The sequence below is a fragment of the Cheilinus undulatus genome, linkage group 14 (genome assembly GCF_018320785.1).
Source record: "Cheilinus undulatus linkage group 14, ASM1832078v1, whole genome shotgun sequence".
Taxonomy (NCBI): Eukaryota; Metazoa; Chordata; class Actinopteri; order Labriformes; family Labridae; genus Cheilinus; species Cheilinus undulatus.
In genome coordinates this window covers 8,401,216-8,426,903 of record NC_054878.1, presented here as the reverse complement: position 1 = coordinate 8,426,903, position 25,688 = coordinate 8,401,216, and the positions used below count along the sequence as shown (strand labels likewise).

Sequence of the window (25,688 nt, the reverse complement as noted above, 5' to 3'; positions counted from 1 at the left end):
TATTGAAAATGAATATATTTTTTTAAATTTCTGTCTTTTTTCTCAAATGTCTCACGGGCCAGATGACACCTGATGGTGGGCCGGAAGCGGCCAGCGGGCCGCCATTTGGGGATCTCTGCTTTAGGGCATCTGGCACTGGAAACCTTGTCAGGGTGGGAGGAATCATGAAGAAAGAAGGATATGTGGAGATTTTGAAAAAAAGAAAACCCTGAAGCAGTCAGCAGCAAGACTGGGTCTGGGTCGTTGCTTTTTCTTTGAAAATGACGACCCAAAACATATGTCACTCCTGGTGAAGAACTACCTTCAAAGAAAATCTGTGGGGTAAACTGGGGACCAAGGTCCATGCCACAAGGCCATTAAATCTACAGGAGCTTGAGGTACTTGCCAAAGTGGAATGGGCTAGGATTCCTCAGGAGACGTGTCAGAGACTCATTGAGAACTACAACAAATGACTGCAGGCTGTTATCCAGCATAAAGGAGCAGCTACCCGGTTAGCTAGCATTAAACTAACACAGTATGGGTTTACAAATGCTAGCGAGCACCGAATAAAGAAACAAACTTTTATTTTCAGTATGATAAGGAAGAAAGTCTTGACTCCAGTGGTGGCTAAAAGTCAGGACTATCCACAGCTGGAGTGGGAGTCGGGCCGGCGCGATTGAAGCTGCTGAGCCGAGGGAGAGGCGGCCTTGGTCGGACATGGAGGAGCAACAGCCTATGGTCCGATAAACAGAGATCTCATAGAGGTGAAGCCTTTACGAACTCAAATAATGGCAGAAGAGTAGGTATGTGTTTTACATGCATACCTTCCACATTGTAAAACTGATGTAGGTGACTCCTCTTGTATAAATTTGTAATGAGGCTGTTCATTTTACTTTACCAGGTTAGAATTAGAAACCTCATCCTGTAGCAGCTGCAGAGATGACTGAAAGATCTTCATCACCATCCAGGGTTCACAGCCATCATCATACATATTTGTTTTTAATACGCTCATTACTCTGTGGACATTTACTTACGTTTCACTTTTTAGGTTTCAGGTTATCATGTTTAATTCTAATTTTTGACTGTATAAATTTATTTTTTCACTTTAAAATTTGATTCTGCTTTATACCTTAGTTTTAATTTGAGCGATTTCAACTCTTACTATGCTTTTACTTTGTTCTCTTAGACTTGTAAACTACTTGTAGATGTGCAGTTAAAACATTTTTACTTTAGAGTAAAATTAAATCATTAATGTGCCATGTATATGTTTCAAGCCACCCTTCAAATAAATCAGTAAAAATACTTGATATCCTCTTTTATGTAAAAAATCACTGTCACTTTGGTTAATACATCACCAAGTACTATGCTGCATAAAAGATGAGAAAATATGGTCCAAAAGTATTTTATTAGATAAAATAAATAGCATTTTTGTGCATAAGATCTGGTTCTCAGCTAGCTGTCTAAAACAGTTGAAATAAACAATAAAAACTTGTCCTATTAAATCTTCAGTGCAACAGAGTGGGACGTGGTCTGGAGGTAGGAGTACAGCTTCAGGAGTTTAATCTTCATCCATGGTTTAATACAATTTCACAGCTGGAAGTGCATCCTACCATTGCTCCTTATGAAGATCACCACCTGTCCTGTTTAAACAAAAATGAAAGGCACAAAAGAAATCAGAATACACTAATCCACAGTCCAATGTCTGTAAATTCAACAGTGTGGCTGTAGATTATCTGTGCTGTATTTCAATGGCCTTGCTGTTGTATTGAGCACTCTGACATGTTTTTAACATAGATGAAGCTGCCCTCTTATTATCTATTCAGGGTCACAGGTGTTTTATGGTCACTTCCTGGGAGTAATAATGTTGAAATAAACTTAATGGATCTGTAAATAGAACAAATGGTCTAAAACCTCTACTGAACCAATGTTATTAAGAAAACTTAATCAATTATGCAAATTATAATCTATTGTGTCTCTAAACCAATATTTAATACGATGCCATACATTCGTTGTCATTTATTCTATAGCACAAAATCATGATTCTTAAAACTGAGGGAAAAGGGAAAAACTAAAACCCGCTCCTCGTTCTGGCAAGTGTTGTTTCCACATGACTTTAAAACCACGTCCCTGCTAAGCAAGCTACCTAGGTAAGTGGAAGATATGAGCAGAAAAATGTTACCTTCTCTGATTAGCTGGTAAAATCGCTTAGAAACTAAAATATGATATGAGTAAATCATCCTACCAGCTGTCAATGCAAAACAATTAGAAAATGTTAACCAGGACCTGTAAACTCTACCAGAAGCCTCTCCAGGCAGCAGCGCTGTGTTAAAACGCAGCCTCCCAGCAATGTTGCCACTTTGCTCAGAGTAATGTGTACACAATAATAATAATAATAATAATAATAATCTTTATTCATAGAGAACTTTTCAAAACAAAGTTACAAAGTGCTTCACAAGAAAGAGAAATACAATGCAAGAAAAGGAAATACAATGCAAATAAAATACCAGTAGCAGGCAGCAAAGTGGGTACAGGTAAAAAAATCAAGACATGTCAAACTCATAAAATCAGATAAATAAGAAGAGTTAAAATTTAAGAAAAATCCAGAAAGGCTCTTCGATAAAAGTATTCCTTAAGAAGAGATTTAAAAGAAGTCACTGACTCAGCTAATCTGATTACCTCAGGCAGGGAGTTCCAGAGCCCCAGGGCCCTGACCGAAAAAGCCCTGTCCCCTTTAGATTTCAGCCGGGCCCCTGGGACAACTAGAAGACCCCTGCCCGAGGATCTCAGGGTACATTCTGGCTCATAAGGGGTTAAAAGATCTAAGATGTAGGTAGAAGCCAGGCCATTAAGAGCTTTAAAAGTTATCAGTAAAATCTTAAAAACAATTCTAAAACATACTGGGAGCCAATGTAGAGAAGATAAAATTGGAGCGATGTGCTTGGATCTTCTAGTTTTAGTTAAAAGCCTGGCCGCTGAGTTCTGAACCAACTCCAGACGGTGTCTGTTTTTCTGGCTCAGGCAAGTAAAAAGGCTGTTACAATAATCTAGGTGTGAGGATATAAAAGCATTTAAAAGTGTTTCTGTGTCTTTAAAATTTAAAGCTGGTCTTATTTTTGAGATATTTCTCAAATGATAAAAAACAGGATTGCACAAGCTTTGTAACATGTTTTTCAAACATTACTATCAAACCACACACATAGATTCTTTGCAACTGGCTGTATGTTAGTAAAAAAAGGACCCAGCAGATGGCAGCACTTTCTCTATAATATGCTGGGACCCAATGACAAGTATGTCAGTCTTGTATTCATTCAATTGTAAAAAGTTAAAAGACATCCAGCTCTTCACATCCTCCAAACAATTTTTCAATGTGCTCAGCTGACCTAGGTCTAAAGGATCAACTGGCATGTACAACTGAGTGTCATCTGCATAGAAATGAAATGAAATGCTGTGTTTTTTCATAATGTGACCAAGGGGCAGCATGTACAAAGAAAATAGAATGGGTCCCAACACTGACCCCTGGGGCACACCGTACTTAATAGTGGAAAATGATGAGGTATGGTTGTTCGCAGAGACACAAAACCTCCTGTTCGATAAATAAGAATAAAATCACTTTAAAACCGTGCCAGATTGCCCCACCCAGTGCTCCAATCTATCTAAAAGAATGCCATAATCTATGGTATCAAACGCTGCACTTAAGTCAAGGAACACGAGGATTGAGCACATGCCCTCATCTGCATTCATCAGTACATCATTAGTGACCTCCAGAAGAGCAGACTCAGTGCTGTGGTGTTTTCGGAAGCCAGATTAAAAAATTTTAAATATGTGGTTGCTATCCAGAGCAGCAAGAAGTTGTTTGGACACAATTTTTTCAACCTTTTTTTTTTTTTAAAAAGGGCACTTTTTAAATTTGCGTGCAATTCTGTGGGAGAACTGGGTCTAAGCCATTTCTTTTTAGTAGAGGGTTGACACACGCAGTTTTAAAATGATCGGGAACACAGCCATTAGATGGAGAGCTGTTAAAAACTGAGAGCAGACATGGCCCGATAAAAGTCAGTACTTTCAGTAAAAACTTAGTGGGTTTTATATCAAGGGGGCCGGAGGAAACTCTCATGGATGCTACAATTTCTAAAAGCTCTGACAGTGTGACTGGATAAAACTGATTAAAACTGTATGGTTGTGCTTGTGGAGTGTCAAAGTGAGTAGTATTAGCCAAATAGAGGCTCTGATAGACTCACTTCATCAGTACAAAAACATAAAAACATTTCACAATCTACTTCACTTTTGACTGGGACACTGGGAGGGGTGGGGTTTACCAGCAGGTCAACAGTGTTGAATAAAACTTGAGGATTATGATGGTGGGAAGCAATTAATTCTGAGAAGTAGCAAGCCCTGGCATTTTTTACAGTTCTGTTAAAAAGTAATAAAAGCTCCTTCATGGAGTTAAGGTGTACCAAGAGACCGGATTTTTTCCATCTACATTCGGCTTTTCTGCAGTCCCTTTTAATTTGGCGAATATTGTTGTTCATCCAAGGCTGATTTTTCACAGAGGATTTATGTCTGATCTTACAGGGAGCAATAGTATCAAGAGCAGCCAAACAGATTGAGTTAAAGTTATTAACCAGGTCATTGGTATTTGGAATTTCACACAATTGCGATCTCATGCTGTTAAACATAGAACAGAACTTAGAAATGCTTTGCTCATTAAGGAAACGAGTACTTTAGGGGGTGCAATGGGTAGAGTAAAAAGCAGATGAAACACAGTTAAAATGTATACACTCATGGTCTCTCTTACAATAAGTCCCTGTTTTCACGAAGAAGCGTTTCTGGGCTCTGGAACAACGCTTCATAATGGGTGTAATGTATGTCCAGATAGTCCTGAATTTCCCCAATAAATCCTCCTAACTCAGGGTAATGAGCCCTCAACAGCAGTGACATTCCCACAGTCAACAAGGCTATGCGACACCGTGGGTGAGTAGGCCTCAATAAAGCTAAATCATACAGCAGGGGACATAACAGTTCTATTTCTCATTGCGAGACAACATAGCATAATAAAGAAAAAGGCCAGTTACCTGTCCAGGAGAGAAGCAGTCAGCTCTGAATCTGAAATTAAACTTTTCAGCTCCCAGGTTTCCTCAGATGGCATGCTGCACCGATATTTACTCTTGTTTTATTTCCTGCTCAGTCCTCTTCTCTTCAAGCGTTTGCAGTGTGTTAGTCATGTTATTATTGGTATGCTGATAGCTGGGTTAGCAAAAGAAAAAACTAGAATATTGTCTCTGTTCCTTGAGTAACCACTGTCGGCCATTTTTAGCCAGAGGTGTGGACTCGAGTCACGCGACTTGGACTCGAGTCGGACTCGAGTCACAATTCTGATGACTTTGGACTTGACTTGACATTATCATCAAAGACTTGCAACTTGACTTGGACTCTGACATCAATGACTCGGGACTTGACCGATGACCAATTAGTCCGATGACTTGAAAATAATTGAGATTTTCAGTGAGTGTGTTGAGTAAAATGTGCCCCCATTCAAACTAACACAGTGATACGCAACCAGCGGCTCTCGAGCCACACGTGGCCCCTTAGTGACCAGTTGCGGCACTTTTAAGGCTTATTTTAAAAAATCCTTGCGAAATCCTCTATAAATATAAGTCCACACAAAGAAGACAGACTTTAACTTCCAAATTCAAATGAAAACTTGTGTTTTATTACCGTTGGATGCATGCTGAATGGAGGAATGTGCGTAAAAGAGCGCAGAGGAAGTCCACTGGCGGTGTGTGTCTTCATTAAGTTAATTCATAAAGGTGTGCTGTCTTGTGTTCAAATTGAAGCTTCTAATACCCTTGTTTTAACACATTTCTTCAGTCACTTCCTGCTGATGCTCTCCCATACTAGTATTTGATGATGACTTTTGCGATGCGCATCATCATCAATGAGCCAAACACACACAGATCACATTCTGAAATAATGTAAAATTGAGTAAAACTTGTCCAAATGTGGGTTTTTATTTGATCTTAAACGTACCAATGATAAATACTGTCAAAAGGGCAGAAACAGAAAAATGAAAGCAACAAACTGGCAGGACAGAACAATTTGTGGTGGTGGTGGTGGTGGTGGTGGTGGTGGTGGGGCAGGTGTGAGGCAGGGCCGTTTTAAGCCATTTGGAGGCAGGGGCCCCCAAATGGCTAAAACCGTACAGAACTACAGTAGATGTAAAAGTATTAAATATAAATACCCAAACACACGCCCATGATTCATCATCTCTTTTTTTTTGTTTATTCACTAGGAGGCAGTCATTGTGTTCACATAACTTGAGGTTAAGAACTGGTTATAACACCTTAAACCTAATGTTGACCAGTCAAACATGTTAACTTACAAACACACACAAACTCTATATATCCACTCACACACCTTTACATATACACACACTCACCACACAGAAACACAAATACTCACATTAGATGAGTTAAAATGACTGTACATCTTCAGAAGTTCATTTGTTGTTGCACTGCTTAGCACTGATTATATCCTGAATGTTACGTCAGCACTCTTTTTCTGCGTGATTAAGTTCTGTCACACTGGTCTTATTTTATTTTAAAAAAAATAAAACAATTCAAGATGCATTCATTGTATTTGTCAAATTTAATAGATTGTTACATTGTTAAAATGGCATTTTATTTGGTAAACAGTGCTTATGACTTGTAAGGACTCAAAATTTCAAGCCTATGACTTCAGACTTGACTCGACTTGTCTTTACTTGAGACCTGACTTGGACTTGCATGTTTTATACTTGAGACTTGACTCAAGACTTGGGATTAAAGACTTGAGACTTACTTGAGACTTGCAAAACATTACTTTCTCCCACCTCTGCCCAGTACCCCTTCATGAAAACAGAGAAAAAACAGAATTTTTGCATATTTCTTAGAAATAAAAAAAAAAAAAGGAAAGTATTCAGATCCATTGAGACAACACTCGAATTTTAGTTCAGGTTCCTTGTATCTCTCTTGATCTTTGCTGAGATTTTTCTACACTTTGATTTGAGTCCTCCTGTGGTAAATTGATTGGAAATGATTTTGAAAGGCACACACCACTCCGTCAAAGGCCTCACAGCTGACAATGCATATCAGAGCAAAAGCCAAGCCATGGGGTCAAAGGAACTGCCTGCAGAGCTCAGAGACAGGAATGTTGCAAAGTACAGACCTGGGGAAGGCTACAACAATACCTCTGCACTGAAGGTTCCCAAGAGCACATTGGCCTCCTTAATTCTCAAATGAAAGAAGTTTGGTACCACCAGGACTCTTCTAAGAGCTGGTTGTCCAATCAAACTAAGCAATCAGGGGAAACAGGTCTTAGTAAGAGAGGTGACCAAGACCATGACGGTCACTCTGACTGAGCTCCAGAGATCCTGTGTGTGTGGTGATGGGACAAAATTACAGAAGGACAAACACTTCTACAGTCAGGCTTTTATGGCAGAGTGGCAAGACGGAAGCCTCTCCACAGCACAAAACACATGAAAGCCTGCTTGGAGTTTGCAAAAAGCACCTGAAGGACTCCCGACACTGAAGCATGGTGGTGGCAGCATCATGCTGTAGGGGTGTTTTTCAGCACGCAGGGACTGGGAGACTGGTCAGAATTGAGGGAAAGCTGAATGGAGGAAAGTAAAGGGTATCCTAGATGAAAATGTATTCCTCAGTGCTTGAACCCTGTTGAATCCAAAGAGACCTGAAAACGACCCCCACCCACGGTCACCATCCACTCTGACTGAGCTTGAGAGGATTAGCAAATAAGAATGGCCGAAAGTTCCCAAATCCAGTCAGCAAAGCTTGTTGGATCATATTAAAAAAGAATCAAAGCTGTCAGTGCTGCCAGAGGTTCTTCTACTAGGTACTGAGTAAGGAGTCTGAATACACATGTTTTCACTTTGTCATTGTGGAGTACTGAGTGTAGATTGACGAGGATAAAAATGAATGAACAACTACAGCATGAGACTGCAACATATTCAAACTGAAAACAGAGTCTGAACAGAATAGAATGAGCTGTAGAACTAAAAACTGAAAACTTTACATCCAGTTTCTGGATAATTCTGGTAAGTATGTACAATATGTTGACTGGTGCAGGAAGCCACTGGGGTCGAACTTTTTTAGTTTATCTTCATTTCCTTTTTTTGAAACCTCTTTGTTCCTTAAACTGAGACAAACCAAGGTTATTAAACTGAGGTTTAGAAGTAATAGTTATGTAAGACAGTGACTTAAATTCAACCAAGTGCCATTAGAGATACTTAAGAATTACATTTTTTACGGGAAAGCCTGTTTATTACCTTTTTAAAGGGTGCCACATTTGTAAGGATCATGCATTTGTGGGATGAGCAGCAGAGCTGAGTATGTGGGTTGCGCCCATGAAAAATGTGCCAAAATCTTTGCTGCCAATGCCAAACAGCTTATTCTGCTGCTACTGACTTGTTTTGAGTTTCTGGTACCCCCAGGTGCTGGCAAACAGGTGCCTGATTGGCAGCACCTGTGAGCATGGGCCCTGCTACAGTGGTCGGTAGATGTCTGCTTCAAGAATCGGCATGCCACGTTTGACTGATCTGGATAGGGCCCGTCTGTTGGGAAACTTCAAGTTGGTGTTCCGCAAAACCAAGTTGCTGCATTGTTTTGAGTGAACCCTAGTACCATTTCCAAAAAAAGGAAAGGTCCATATAATGGGGAATGTCAGAGACAGGCCGTGAAGTGGGCGTCCCAAGAGGAGCCCACAGCTCTCCCCGCTTGGTACAGTCTGCCTCCTGCAAGTACTGAGTAGCGGACAGACATGTCAATCAATCTGCACCAGCCTCATCCAACCCCCACCTCCTGCCTTAAATCTCACAAGCCAATCACAGCCCAGTTTGCTGACACACACTTACCATTGGTTTTTCAAAGAAGTTAGCAGATACAGCAGGTGTCAGGTTGCAGGAGCAAAAGCTTAAAAGGGAGGACCCAAAATGTAGATAAAAATTCAAGGATTTAATCAAACAAACAAACAAAAGAACTTACTAGAAACTAAATCACAGGAAACAAAAATCATAGTCTATGAAACAAAACAAAATCCACAGGAGCATGAAAAAGAGCATGAGGAAGAGCACAAGGAGTAACAGGCACGGGGAAGACATCAGACGAACCGACACAGGCACAGAGAAACACAGAGACTAAATACACAGGGATTGATTGCACTATGGGAGACAAGTGTGGATAACGAGACTCAGGTGAAACTAGTGAGGGTAATCACAGAGGAGGGAAACTGAAGCAGGAAGCAAAACTGGAATCACGCACAAGGGACGGCAACTACAAAGTAAAACAGGAAACATGGAACATTTCACAAGACAAAACCAAGAACTTCACAAGGACTGAGAGACAAATCCAAACACTAGAACTATAACTAAGGAAGCACAGACAACACGGGAGGATACAAAGAACCAAACACAAGGAGGGAAACTCAAACACAGGGCGGAAAACTGAACATGAAACACAAGGAGTAAAACTAAATATGAGACACAGGAATTAACGAAACACACACAGAATCATGACAGCAGGATGTCCAAACGACTGGAATTATTTGGAAGCTAGCATTAAAAGAACAGCTGCAAAGGATGAAGGACTTCTGAAGCAAAGAGAGAAGTTTTGAGGTTTATTTTCAGTAAATATAGGAGGAAATCCTGATGGCTCAAACCCCACGGATCCAGACGCGGCAGCAAGTTAAGCTAACCTCCGGACAGGACCCGCTGTCAAACCCATGTCATGATCACAGATTCACAAAACATCAATGGCCACTCAAACTCTCTTCAAAACCACCATCAAGTCCAGGAAAGTCTTGAGCTTGGAAAATGAAACGCTGCATGAAAAACCTGATTATCGTCCCCTAAACACCTGCAGCAGCAAGATCATGCCCAGTTCTGTAGAGCGCGGTTTTTCATCTTTCAGACTGATTCAGAAATCACCATGTCAGCAGTTTAATGGAACTAAAGGGACTAACGGACTTTCTACAAACAGAAGACTTAGTGGCTCAGACAACTGAAAACAATGCTCCGTGAAGGTGTGTAGGCTGGCTGAGTAAACATCTAAAGGTAGGCTTCATTTCACCTGTGATCGCCTGTGATAAAATTAGAATTATATTCTGCAATCATGCATGTTTGGGAGTATAGAGGTGATGTGTGGCATAGAGCTGCTGTCTGTGCTGTCCCACACCTGCTGTTTAAGTTTAAATGAGATTATTAGAGTTATTGTGCATAGCTGTTGTTTTTCTATGCATTATTGTAACATGGAGCAACAAGCTTGCGTATTAACTCATACAGACTATAATATTGTTGACAATTTCAGCACCTTTGTGCTGCAAAAGCCTGTTTGCATTTTGCTTTTGACGTGCTGTCGTTTTGATGTTTCTTGTGCAGCTATACTGCTTCGTGATTTGCGTTATGGGACTGGTTGGTAGACTATTGTGTGGTAAAACAGGATGCAAAAGGATGCAAAAAAGTGTTTTGGTACTCACTATAGGGGGCTGGTTTACTGCAGAAACATGCATACTGTTAATGTGAGAACTGCTGTATCAAAATGAGTTGTCTCCCACCAGCAATAAGGATTATGATATGCTTATTTTATGATTACAATCCATTCTTCTTTTGCTGTGGCTCAACATTTTAATAACCTTTATCAGATTTGATGGTTTATTCACAGACTTTCCCAAAAAGTGTTATCCTTTCCTTGCACCCCTAAACCTTCGATCCTAGAATCGCCCCTGCATCCCACAGATGGGCTGCTGTACGTGGTCGTGGTTCTGGTCATCATCATCATCATCTTGGGGCTGGCGCTGACAATAGTTTGTGCTCACAGGAACATCAGACCCCATGGTAAGGAAACAGGAAGAACATAGTGTCTAACTCTTTTAGTTCAACCCTAAACCACATTAAAGTCAGGAAACTCTTTATATCTGAATATCTTTACATCTCTGTTATATCTGCTTATATCTGGTACTGTAAAGGTTTAGTGAATGTTTCTGATCTCTTCTCTAGGAGCTTTTTAGTGTTTAAGTGGGTTTAAATCAGCCACAGACCAGCAGACTCTGATTAAAACTGGTTTCTGTTTCACAGGTTTGAACAGCAGAGGATACAGAGACAGCATGAATGTGGAGGTGACCTCTTTGACTCTTTATTAACCTGATCACTAAGATAAACCAGCATTTGATTTATGAAGTCTAAGGTTAAGAAATGTTGCATTTTCTGACTCTGTTAAAACTCTACTGTTTCAGGTCCCCTCTAATGAATACGAGCTTCCTATCTCTGGCTGTGAATTGACCGTCTACGATAAATCATATCCAGCCAAAACGGACCAAAGCGACCCCAACCTCAGCTAAAAACCACAGGATGCTGCTGGGCCTAGTCCCTTGGATATTTACTGAGCCTCTTTCAGCCTGTTCATAGAGAAACAGATCAGATAGAGCTTCAGTCATCAGGAAGGAAATTCAGTTTAATCCAGAACTTGATTGGATAAAAACTCCCCTAAAAACTATCAGACTTAAAACATCTTTGTTCTTTCCTAGTCTAGGTCTTTGCAAATGCAAGGTCCAGGTTGTTGTTGAATTGTGGTCCAAAATAAAAAATCTTTGTTCAATCGTGGTCCAGCTCTGTGGTTGATCATGGTCCAGATCTTCAATTTTGCATCTCACAATTAGGACTCAAACTTAGGATTTTGACTGTTTATTTCATACTCACAATTTTGACTTCCCATATAATATTTTGAGCTTCAAGATTTATAATTCAAATTTTTTAATTCAGATCTTGACCTTTTTAAACAATTATTTTGTATTTTATCAAGCGGCGCTGCCTGTATCGTGTAGGGGAAGATGGTGTTTCTCCTGCTGTGCGTTCTCCCTCGCAATTTGACTTGTTGGGTAATTTACAGCTTGTTCCAAAATTTAATGAGAGATCCCGAGACGTTTTTCTCTCTTTGAGAGGGTAGCTGATGCTAGGGCTTGGACTGAGACAGAGCGTACTTTGATGCTGCAGTGTGTTTTAACTGGCAGGGCTCAGGAGGCTTACTCTGCATTATCTGTGACTGATAGTTTGAGTTATACGTCAGTTAAATCAGCTGTTCTAAAAGCATATGAGATGGGAAGAGTAGGAAGAGTGTCTTGCATGAAATTATTTTGGTCTTTGGCATGATGCCCCTGATATTGAGACGTTTGATGATTTGTGTGACTTTTTTGTGTTGTAGCAGTTTAACAACGCTGTACCTTCACAAACTACTCCACTCCTACTCCCTTTATTTGCCAGTGACTTAGAGCCGGTGGTGACATATGAAACATTTCATATACAACACAGGAAATCAGAGAAGGCATAGTACCTGATGACGGACCTAAACCTGGACCATCCATCGTCTTTCCAGCGTTAACAGGATCTAACAGAGATGTGACAGTGACAGGCTGCTGCACATGCAGGAGCTTCATCTGACTGGTTGGGGGTTTGCTGTCTTGCACATGGGCCCCACTGTAGTACACAAGAAGTGAACTAGCACCTCAACAACTAAACTCAAGTCCTTACAGGCCAACCTGCTGCTGCCTCACTGAGCTATAATACAAACATGTCCATATCTGGTCACTTACAGTCAGCCTGCTGACCACTGATAACAGCCTGGGGTTAAAACAGAAACCACAGAGCTAGGTTTCTCTTTGAGTCGTCGTGGCGTCTGCTGACCTGTGGGTGCAGTTAAATAATCTTAAATACTACTACCTTTTACTCTCCTTAACCACACCTCGATTTATTTATCAACCAGAGCAGTTTCATCTGAGGGTGACGGACTAAGAGAGGCTGAATTCAGACAAGTATCAGGGTGCATCAGGTATGTGACAAATATATGGAATGGGGCATTTTCTACTGGTGTCAGCATCCTGAGTGAGCATTGGTATACACTATATAGTGAGCTGTTCCTATCCCACATTGACATTGTGGGGTACTGAGTTTGTGTATGATTCTGGTAAACATGTACAATATGATGACTGAAGCAGGCAGCCACTGGGGTTAAACTTTTTTAGTTCTTACAAAATGCACCTATCATCGTTTATCTTCATCTCCTGTTGTGAAACATCTCTGTTCCTTAAACTGAGACAAACCCAGGTTATTAAACTGTGATGCAGAAGTAATAGTTATGTAAGACAGTGACTTAAATTCAACCATATGTCTCCATCAGAGATACTTAAGTAGAAGGACAGAAATCTCAAGTCAGATTATTTACCGCCTCCCTCTGTATAATCTCAGGATGAAGATCCACCAGGTCGTCTTCTTGCTCTACTTATCAGGTAAGGACTCATAAACAGAATGCATTGTTGATATTATCATTTAAAAAATCATTATTATAATTTTATATATTTATAATTATAAATAACAGTCAGCCTACAATAATAATCATTACAATTATGATTAATACTGCAGCATTCACTGAAAAAAATATGTTGATATTTCCTCAGAAAACCCTCTGTTAGTTTTTCCATACAGAAATTCTGAGTAGTTAGGAATATTATATATTATATAATGTGAAGCAGACAGCGAGAGAGATGAGGAGAGAAAAGTGACAGTCAGGAGTAGAACAATGCAGCATCAAACTGCATGGACTGTTACAGACTGAGAGAGTAAAAAAAAGTTTAGGAAACAGGTTTACTTTTAACCATTTAACTTTAATTTGACTTTCTTATTAAGGTACTATAACTCTGTGATAAGAGAACAGAAGAATTTTTTCATTTACATTATAAACATCAGTTAGGATGTGATTATACACATTGATGTGTCTTAAAATGTTGTAAATATCTGACTGTTACACTGGTTATAATTATTTTATATCAGGGTTATCCAAACTCTGGCTCCTGGGCCAACTGTGGCCCTTTTTCAATAAATTTAGTGGAAATTTTTATTTAATTAGTGAGCATTTTATTCATTTATATAAACAGGACATTTTTTATGGTAAAATTAGTGGAAACGTTGAAAAACAGAATTCCAAAATATTAAAACGGAATTTTGAAAAAAATAAAACAGAATTCATAGGGCCCTTAAGGAGAGATTCACAGATGGAGAAACAAGTAAGCTGTAGACAAATATTCATATTTTATCTGCACAACAAATCCCTGAAATCGCACCCAGATCCTCATATCACACGAACTCAAGTTAGACATTATGATGTTCTGGACCTTTGGTTTACTAAATTTTCTCTGACTGGACCTCCTTGAATTTTAGTTGATTGCTCCTGCTTTATACTATAATTTGACCTCAAGATTCACAGTTGTAAATGTTTAAGTCACATTTTGACTATTTTATCTCATTATTCACGTTTTTTTTCTCATATTTTGACCATTTCAACTCCTAATTTTGGTCTTTAAGTCCCATATTTTTACCTTTTAGACTAGCAATTGAAAATCTTTACTCATAGTCATCATGATTTATCTCATATTTTGACCTGGCTACATTATGAGGACAGGCAATAACTAAATAAGTAAGCTCTGCCCATGGCATAAAGGTGTCATCTAAAGATACGAGCCAATTGTAAGGACAGTGGATTTAAAAGTAACAAAAATGTCCTTGGTGTCAAAGGAGGTTATTTTAGAGGTAAATAAAGATTACAGAGATATTTGCCCACAAGGGAAAAGAGTAAAAAAGAGGGAAAACATATAAAATGACTATAGGTGTAGGGTGATAAATCTGTGTCTACATAATGAAAACACCAGAGGACATGTCGCAGCATGTGCTTCTTAGCAAAGGAGAGGCTTTTTTTTCAGTGGCTTTTGAAAACATAATGACAGTCTGTTCACAATAAATCAAGATTTAACAAACATCTTCTAAGTAAGAGAAAATATATTGACTGCATAGAACACCGTGGCAGAAAGAGGATTTAAACTGACCCTTTAAAACTTGAAATACATTCTTAACAGCGACTGTTTTTTTCCGTTTAACCATAATACCTCGATTCCTGACAAAGTCTCTGAGTGGCTGGCTAGACTGGGATGCTCAGCAGCCTTGCACTGTTTGCATTCAATCATGGTGGCTAGTCTTCTCTTGGTAATGTGATTCTTGAAATGTTTCATGACTGCTGCAACCTCTTTTGGGAACCACTGCTGTTTTTGTTGTCCCCTGGGATTTTCCATTGCATCTTGATCTTAAAGACATGCAAAAAGTGTTGTGTTGGTGTAATGGTAGGACTCAGGATGCGGAGACGATGGAGCAGATTTAACAGATTTATTGTGCAGGTAAGTGACAAAGGGAGGGGGGATCTCAGGAGTCCAAGGGATAGTGAGAGTGTGCTGGAGCTGGCTGCGGTGATCAGGGCAGGAGGCACTGGAAAGAAGAGGGAGAGGCACGTTAACAACAGGAAGCAAAATACAAGCACTGGAAATTACTCAAAAAGGTTCTTCAAAAAGAGCACTGGAAACTTCTCTGGGAGATCTCGAGAGAAGGAGCCTGGAGCTGACGTTTACCGTAAGGTAAGGTTGGCAAGACTCAGGCGCTGAAGAGAGCTGCAGCAGGTCCTAAATAGTGATCCTCAATGAGTGATTCGCTTCAGGTGTGCGCTCTCCACAGCACCAGGGGGGGAGGGGTGAATGCCTCAGGGAAAGCAAAGAAAGTTAGCAGCCAGAAACAGCCTCCGGAACCGGAAGCTAACCAAAATAAGATAATAAAACGACAAAAAACACCACAAAAAGAGGAGAAAAAGAAGTGGAAACCCGTGGTAAATATAAGTTACCTCTACATTTGTTTTGTTACTTAGTAAAAAGAGAACCACAAACTAAAGATACATAAAATCAAAAACCAGACAACTCTCTTAGTTGACACAGTCCCAATGAGAACGACCCCCCAGGATTTTTAACTGTAGTTTGTATTTTTCATATGTGTGAGTGCATTTGGTTTTACCTGATGGTTCAGGTGATTTTCCTTTGTGTGGCACTTTGTGCTTCCTACCAGAGTTCTTACTGATTGCTGACAAGTTGAGAAACAACAAGTGAAACAACTTAAATCTCAGCAGTACAGTTCTGCTTGAATTTCTTTGGATGTCAGAATATCCTCCCAGATGTGAACTGCCTCCCACCCTCATAGATCTTTAGCTTGAGGATGCTCCAAAGGTTCTCAACAGGGTTGAGGTCAGGGGAGGATGGGGGCCACACCATGAGTTTCTCTACTTTTATGCCCATAGCAGCCAATGACACAGAGGTATTCTTTGCAGCATGAGATGGAGCATTGTCATGCATGAAGATAATTTTGCTACAGAAGGCACGGTTCTTCTTTTTGTACCATGGAAGGAAGTGGTCAGTCAGAAACTCTATATACTTTGCTGAGGTTGTTTTCACACCTTCAGGGACCCTAAAGGGGCCTACAGCTCTCTCCTCATCAATCTGGCCCAGAACATGACTCCGCCCCCTCCTTGCTGACATCACAGCCTCGTTGGGACATGGTGGCCATCCACCAACCATCCATTACTCCTCCATCTGGACTATCCAGGGTTGCACGGCTCTCATCAGTCAACAAGACTGTTTGAAAATGAGTCTTCATGTATTTCTGGGCCCATTGCAACTGTTTCTGCTTGTGAGCATTGGTTAGGGGGGGCTGAATAGTAGGTTTATGCACAACTGCAAGCCTCTGGAGGATCCTAAACCTTGAGGTTGGTGGGACTCCAGAGGCACCAGAAGCTTCAAATAACTGTTTGCTGCTTTGTAATGACATTTTAGCATCTGCTGTCTTAAACCTGATGAATTTGTCTGTCAGAAACCTTCCTCATTATGCCTTTATCTGCACAAACCCATCTGTACTCTGTATCAGCCACAAATTTCTTCTATGTTAACATGTAACTTTAAAAATCTGTTGTGGGTAATAATGTGGAACAGTGCATTTGAGGTTTTCATTAAAAAAAAAAAAAAAGTTATATATAATGGTAAGATATTCTGCCATTTGCATTAATATTCAGGAAAATAAGAGAAACATGTCATTTGCACAATAATGTGGAACGCGGTGTATTTTCAGAAGAAGAATTCCACAAATGTACCCCTCTAACTGACAGACAATGAGAACAGATGGGGATACTGACCTCAAAGGGGATATATTATTCGAAAATCACTCTTTCCAGCTTTTCTAACAAAATATGTGTCCCTGGCCTGTCCACAATCCCCTGAAGTACCAGAAAATGGAGGAAATTTCAACTTTCATGTTTTATAGCAGCAAGTGGGAGAAGTTGACAATTTTTTGCAGATATTATGTTACCGTTGCTAAATATGAACTTTTTTCTTTAAGATCACAGTCTTGACTCCATTTTAGTAAGATTTTTAAAAAGCCACAGTAATTTTACCCCTTTCAAAACACAACTTTTATTTGATGTCCATTGTAGTGGACATCTGGACTTACTACCCCCCATTTTTAATACATCAGGGAACAAAGGGGTATAGATTTATTACACACAGACTGATATATTTCAAGTGTTCTTTCTTTTAATTTTAATAAGTATGGCTTACAGCTAATGAAAACAAAAACTTCAGTATCTCAGAAAATTTGAATATAACTTAAATCAGTAAAACAGGATTTTTAACACAGAAATGTTGGACTATTGAAAAGTATGAACATGTACAGCACTCAGTATTTTGGATGAATTGCTGTAGCACTGCAGTGTAGCATGGAGGCAATCAGTCTGTGGCACTGCTGAGGTGTTATGAAGCCCAGGTTGCTTTGATAGCGGCCTTCAGCTCGTCTGCGTGGCTGGGTCTGATGTCCCCATAGATCCTCTATGGGGTTAAGGTCAGGCCAGTTTACAGGATACCATGGTCCTTAAACCAGCTTTTGGTACCTTTGGCAGTGTGGGCAGGCTTGTATTATAATGAAATCCAGGATAAAAAACTGATTATTGAAAAGTTACAAGGACGGTTTTAATCCTGTCTGACTTCAATCTTCAGCTCCTGACTCACTTGTATCTGCTGTAGTGTTAGGGTTTGTGGTTTCCTGTCACTTGCAGGCTGCGAGAGCTCAGAGCGCAACACATTTTTACTGCTCTAACCATCCCTCCCTTAAATATGTGTAAATGTGCCTGCTGTAGTTTAAGAAAAGAACAGAGAGAAGGCTTTTTATTTTATTTGCAGCTCAGTAAAATATGCATCAAATCACTCAAAAAGCCAGATTGACAACCAAATTGTCAGATTTAACAGATTACATGTAAAAGTAAATTCATCACCAACGAAAATGGATTACATCAACATTTTTTAAAAATTTCATGGATGTAAAATAATGTAAAAATCATTTTAGAAGCAAAAATAAACATATTGGTTCAACGTGAATAGGTACCAAAAATTCAATATGGTCAAAAACATATGAGTTGAAACCACAAAAGATAACTTTTGGTTAAATTTGGTTCTCTATCCTGGACCATAGAAACTGTTTAACCTGATTGGCTGACGCTTCCTTTGGTGAGCAAAGATTCCAGACTTCAAATAGCCGTTGGTTAATACTTGTCCGCTTGTGGTATAACCCTCTTGTACAGATAGGTTTCCTTATAGCTCAACAAGTAGTAGTGACCCGTGACTGGTTTGTTCACCGAGAAGGGTTATTACCAATCGCCCACAGAAGGTCTCAGGACCGAAGAACGTGTACGCCAATCGAGCCAACAGGTTGGAGTCTGCAAGAGACCCAGTGAGCAAATTGGGGCCGCTTTTTTATACCTGGTTAAGCTGACGTATCTGGACAGTCCCACCCCTTTGAGTTGAACTTTGTACACAGTTTTGAAGTTTGCATGATCACAAGTTCACTTAAGTTCCCCAAGTTCTCAGAAGAGTTCACTTAAGTTCACCAGCAGTAGAGGGTTCAAAAGTTCACCCAAAAAGTTCCTTGTGGTTTTGCTCTTTACCGTCTTTCTAAGATGACAATGTAATACCTGCAAAAGATGCCCCGCAGTGCCTTTTGGCCTTCGCACTTCTTCCGTTCTTCCGTACGGTTCTGCAGCAGCAGCCATGATCTATCTATAGACGTGTGCACACACAAAACTAGGGAAGCTTAATTACTGCATAAGATATGAAATAAAACATTTGTCTTGTTAAACCCAACTTTGGTTTAATATTCCAAAGTTTAAAAGAACAACTGATAATCAAACTGGGATTAAGAATAGCTTTTTTTTTTTTTCGATGAAAATAATTTAATAACGCTAGAAAGTTGATTCTCTCAACAATATAATGAAGAAGCCTGTGTTTTTACACTCTTGAAGAAAGGAGTGTGTTCAGAAAGGCCTGTATTTATTGTGAAGTGCTGAGGTTCTGCAGACGGCCTGGCCCGGGCGCGTTATGTTGATGTTGTGAAATAGGTAGTCTGGGGTTGTGGTTTAAGCCAGTACAGAAGAGGCAAACGAGGAATGTTTGTCTATTGATGGACTGTAAGTCAAAGGTAGAACCCTTTATGAGCTCTGATCGGTCTGTGACTGAATGACTTATCAGATCCATCTATTGATACATACGTGGATTTTCAGTAGAAAACTCCACTAGAAAAGATAAACTTGCCATCCAGGATTTCCGCTGAAGCTTAATAAAAAACTGAAAGGAGTAAGAAAGATGGCATGAACTCATTATAGATGTTAAACCCAGACTCTAGAGGGCCGAATACGGAGGCATAAAATATTGTTTTTATATCTGAGCTTGTCTAAAGCCTAAAGACCTGACTGCTGACCCCTGACCTGACCAAACAACTGTATAAATGGGTATACCATGGCATGATTGAAGTGATGAATGCGTGTGTGTGTTAAATGATAACTGAATGTTGGCCAAACTCTGAAGCATGAATGATAACATACTGCTGAGAAAACAAAAAGATGTGCATGATGTCTTAATTCACGCAGGAAACTTTAACTGTGCTAACAGGTCAGAGCATTGCATGGCTTAAGAACAGATTTAATTGTAGATATGTGCTGCTATATTTCTCCTAATCTTTAATGTGTAAACAAGGATTTACAGAGACACTGTGCCTGATGGATGGGGCTGTTTGTGATGATGGAGTGAGATGGCCTGTTCTACACTGGGAGCGATCTTAAATCTTAATCGACACATATCTATGTTACTCAGGAAAATTAGTAATCACAAGTCATTAAAATGTGTTGTCTGAGTATCAGAGGTATTTTTGAGCTTTACTTGTGAGTTTGACCTTATTCTGAGTGTAATCTAGAGTAATTTACTGCTTGATTGTGACCACATAGCTGTTTAGGAGCAGTGAGTGACATGTTTTACTCTGTCCTCTAAGGAAGTCATGCTGTCTTATTAACACAGTTATTTCTGGGTTTTAAGCATAATTTCTTGGATGTGAGTTTGAGCCATGATTGGAGTTATTGTCTGTAATGTAAAACATTACTGTGAAGCATATTGTACATGTACAGATATTTGTGTGCTTTGAATGTCATAGTTTCCTTGTCTGCAAGTGTAACTGTTTATGTAAATAGGGCGCTTTCCTCTGCTTGTATAGTTGATGCTGGACCTTACTGCTAGAAGCATGGATGAAGAGTTTACTGAACTGTGTTACTTAACTACTTGTTTAAATTTATGAACAGAATTTGGAGAGTTTAGCATATTTCAGTTATAAACCCATCTTAGACTACTGCTGATGTAAGACTTGTTGCAATTATGTGCTCATGGTCCTAAAGTTGGCCAAGATTAGCTGTATTTTGTAAAAGTGTTGTGATGGAGCAGTGAGGTTAAAGCTGATTAAAACAAGAGTGAGGTGAAGTTGTGAGCTTTTGAAGGGTTTAAGACTGGATAACTGTGATACGGTTGCATTACCTTTGTCAGGATTGTGTTGAGGTACGTTGTCAGAGTAAAAGAATCGAAGACCGTTGAAGTGAAGCTGATGATGCAGTTTAAAATAGAGCTTGTAAAGGGTGTGGTATTGCTGAGGTTTGGAGATGTTCTTGCCTCAGCAGTCTGAGGGAGACTGGTAAAAACAGGAACTAACATAGTGCAGAGAATGGGTGGAGTTTACATAAGTAGAAGTGAACTTTTCTCTATGTCTGAGTGTGTCTCTGTGTGTTTTCTCTAACTCTGTGTCTCTCTGTCTGTGCTTCCCTCTCTCTTGACTTACTAACAGCAAAAAGAGAAACAGCAACAGAGCTGTTAAGAAATATAGAAAAATGTTTTAAAATTTGTTTACAAAATAACCACAAAATTAATAGTAGGGCAGAAGGCCAAGGAGGATAAAGGAAAGTAAAGTGTGTCAATTACTAATTGAGATAGTAACATTTTAGGTTAGTGGAACTGTAGGACATTACTGATTAAGTAAAGCACACAAACACATCGTCAGCAGTTAAAGTGAGTTAAGGTAAAAGTAAACACATTCATGAATTGGCTGATGGCTAAGTAGAAAAAAAAAACTGCCGTGCTTATAGGCTTATTAAACTTTTTTGAAATATTATCAGTATTTTTCGTAAAGTGAAATATTTGAAAGTTTTAACAGAAAAACAAGAGGAATTCAGACTAGTATTACACAAAATAAAAAAATAAATTTAAAACTGAAATAAAAATAAATTGATGAACAAACAGCTGAAAAATTAAAGTAAGGCAAATAAATTTACACAATAATGAATTTGCTAGAGAGTAATTAAAATAACCAAAATTATTATTGTGGGTGCAGTGCAGTGGGTTTCTATTTTTATCTCATTTTCACTTTCCATATTGGAGTTAATTTTAGTTTATATTAGCTTTTACTGATGGTATGTTCTTTTAGTCTAGTTTTATTTTGCAAAAATGGTCATTTTAGTTTAGTTTTTATTAGTTCTATGTTTTTTACGGATAGATTACGGGGTGTTAATGGACCTTTTCTGGTCTGATGTGATCACACCAGTCAACTGTCATTACATCATGTTACAAATTATTATGCCATAACTATATTTCTCTCTGATTTTCTTAAATATTCAATGCAAATGACAGTCAGTATAATTTTCAATTCATCAACTGTGAGAGCATGATTCAGATTTTATTGAAAGAAAAAACTCCCAATGATAACTTTTTTTAAAACAAAACAAAACAAAAAAAACGCAAAATGCACTGTTCGAAATAATTTTTCACAACAGAGTTTCAGAACATTTTATAGGTTCTAAAGAACTGAAAATGGTCATTTGTTGAATCTGCAGCATTAGGAGGTTATATTTATTGGGTTTTGCTTGGTCAGACTGCACTTACAGTTGAAGGTGTAACCAACATGAAAACCAGAGAGCCGTCTATGGGTGAAAAACAAGCAACTGTGAAGCTGAGAGAAGATAGAAAATCAATCAGAGCCGTTGCACAAACATTGGCCATAGCCAGTGCAACTATTTTAAAAGTCCAGAAGAAGAAAGAAACCACTGGTGTACTCAGTAATAGATGTCGAATGGGTAGACCAAGGAAAACAGCATCAATTGACAACAGAAACATTGTTAGAGCTGTAAAGAAGGACACTAAAACAACTGTTAGTGATATCAGCAACAACCTCCAGAGGGCAGAAATGAAGATATCACCATCTACTGTTCACAGAAAACTTCATGAACAAAAGTACAGAGGCTACACCAGAAGATGTCAACCACTCAATAGCAAGAAAAACAGGAAGGCGAGGCTTGAATTTGCTAAAAAGTATAGAGACAGGCCTCAAACCTTCCGGGACAAAGTTTCATGGACTGATAGGACCAATTACAACCTTTACCAAAGTGATGGAAAGACTAAAATTTGGATAAAGAAGGATCTGCTCATGATCCCAAACATACAAACTCATCTGTGAAACACAGTGGAGGTAATGTCATTGCTTGGGCTTATATGGCTTCTTCTCGGGTGGGCTTATTAATCCTCATCGATGATGAAACACATGGTGGCAGCAGCAAAATGAACTCAGAAGTCTACAGAAACATTTTGTCTTCCAGTTTAAAGAAAGATGCAACCAAACTGGGAGATCCTTCATCATGCAGCAAGATAATGACCCAAAACACACTGCCACAACCACAAAGGAGTTCATCAGGGACAAGAAGTGGAAGGTTTTAGACTGGCCAAGTCAATCTCCAGACTTAAACCGTATAGAGCTTTTTACCTGCTAAAGAGGAGAGTGAAGGGAGTGACCGCCCCAGAACAAACAACAACTGAAAGAGGCTGCAGTGAAAGCCTGGAAAAGCATCACGGAAGAAGAATGCTAAAGTTTGGTGATGTCAGTTTGTCACAGGCTTGATGCAGTTATGGCAAGAAAAGGATTTGCAACTAAATATTAAGTCTTATATTCACCTAAATCCATTTTAGGTCTATCTATTCTAATACTTTTGCTCACCTAAAGATTTGGTGTTCCGTTACAAATAAAGCTATCTCCTACGTTGTGTATCAGATCCAGATGTAAATACCTGGAATAAAAGCTGAAATGTTGATCTCTTGTCTTATATTCAAATGTTTTTAGTCTACAGTGAAAATAAAGGACTTATCTATTTTTGGAGGTGACTGTAGGACAATTCTTACATCCATTGAACTTGTGAATTTTTGGAGAGTTTCTGCTTGAATTGCTTGCAAGATGTCAGAATATCCTCCCAGAGCTGCTGTTCTGATGTGAACTGCCTCCTACCCTCAAAGATCTTTAGCTTGAGGATGCTCAAAAGGTTTTTAATAGGGTTGAGGTCAGGGGAGGATGGGGGCCACACCATGAGTTTCTCTTTTTTCAATGCCCATAGCAGCCAATGACGTGATGTTATTATTTCTTTTTCCATTGCTGACGTCTCTTTCTTGTTTTCTCTTTAGTTTGCTGACAAGGAATAGAAGACAGAATATCAGAAACAGCCTGATCATCAGCTGGTCTGGTTTGGACAAACTTAGGTAAATATAAGAGATCTCTCATGAGACTGACAGTGATATATTATCTTTCTTATATAAATAACATGATGATATTACAGTGCCAAATAAGAGTATTCTACTGTTTAATCTCAAAGACCACTGATGGACATGACTGAAGGGTGCAGAGTAATGAAGACAAGATATTAAAGTAGGTTGTTCTTTAAAACAGACATGATTGCTGTGGATAGATTAAAGGAAATCTTGTTTTTTAAACATTCATGCAAATAATCATGATTATTGAGTCTCCCATGAACATGTTTTACTTTATTTCTTATCCTGTTTGAATATTTTGTCTCTCGCACTTTTAATAGTGTAATTTTAATTAGACAACAAAAAAATCAATAATAACTCAAAGATTATTTTTTCAACAGAGCTTTTAATATTTGGAAACAATTTTATCATGCAAAAACAAAGTGGGCCAAGCTTCTTCTTCTTTTTTTTTAAATTAATATATATATATAGTGCTTAACAAATTTATTAGACCACCCTAACCAAAGTAAGGTTTATGCCACAGCTGCCCTTAAATTAAAGTTTAATTCTGATGTATTTGCTAATGCACTGTGTTTTAGGTATCTCTGTTATTTCATAATCTTTCCCTGTTTTTTATTTTACAACTCTAATCCTTAAAAGCCTCCTATGGACTGGTGTTGAAAATTAGCAACCTTTGTATGATTAAATATCACAGCATCAATGTTACTGTGTGTCCATGTCAAATAAATGCTAAATAAATAAAATAAATAAATAAAATTAACAGTATTGGTAATTATCAAAAAAAAAATGTATGTTTCTGCAATGGTTAATACACCAATATGTAGAAGCTCTTTAACCCAAATGATATTTTTAATGCTAAAATATAATTATTATTGTTATCCATGAATTTTCAAATTTACTGATTTACAAAAAAACTGAAAAAATAGTAAAGCACATTATTATTTCTTGATTAATATGTCAAATTATAGTTATTTACTTGCATTCCTGAACAGAAAAACTAGTTTTAGTGGTTGAATGTTATGCTTGATTCATTTCTGACTTCTCAGAGAAGCCCAGTGAGCCGGCTCAAATTTGGGTGAATTCAGTTTGAAATTCCTCATTCCTGTTCAAAATGGTAAAACGTGTAGAGCTCACTGAAAATGAAAGAGTCCACATTAAAGCACTTCATGATGCTGGATGGTCTCTGAGACAAATATGACAGGTGGTCTAATAAATTTGTTAAGCACTGTATATATTAAAAAAAAAAAGTTGAACAAAATCATTACTCTTAAAATAATCAAAGACTTTGAACATTTATACTTAATTTAAAAAGATAAACATTTTGATCCTTCCCCATCAGAGAGGAAGTGGGTGTAACTCTCATATGAAATTTCATTCTAATTTCAAACATATAATCGGGTCTGCCCCTTTCCAGATTTAAATGTTAATTTCATGGTTTTGCTGTAGCACCCCCTACTGTAAAACGCCAGTAGCCCCTCGAAAATAAAATATCTGATCTTTTTTTAATTGTACATGGTAAATAGTCCTTCCCTCATCACTTTATCATGCCAGCATCCACCTTTGTCACTCTGCCTCCTACTGTTGAGAGGTCGTACTATCACATACACGGAGTACACTGTCCTCATTTTTTTTCTATATTTAAACGTAGACTATGTGATTTTTTTTCCCACTAGGTGTCGTAGGAGAGCAAAGCCTTGAAAATGTAAACAAAGAGGAGTTTTTGACACACCTCCGCCACTTTGAAGCCTCCCCCTTTAGCCACTTTAGCTTCTGTTGATCCTAAACACTGATCATATACAAGTTTATATGTAACGTTCAAGGCAACCTTTACTGCTAAGATCTTTTTTCAGCTGCAGTAAACCATTTCACAA

At 38.7% G+C, this 25,688-nt stretch overlaps 1 protein-coding gene across 1 annotated transcript in view; it reads left to right on the top strand.

Moving 5' to 3' along the window:
* Window positions 1–12,711: 12,711 nt before the first annotated feature.
* Window positions 12,712–25,688, top strand: part of LOC121521043 — a 45,145-nt gene continuing 32,168 nt past the window's right edge. Inside the window, exons 1-3 of the mRNA XM_041804757.1 lie at window positions 12,712–12,845; window positions 13,262–13,302; window positions 23,734–23,808. The gene's annotated coding sequence lies outside the window, so the exon portion shown is untranslated. The remainder of the gene's footprint in view (window positions 12,846–13,261; window positions 13,303–23,733; window positions 23,809–25,688) is intronic.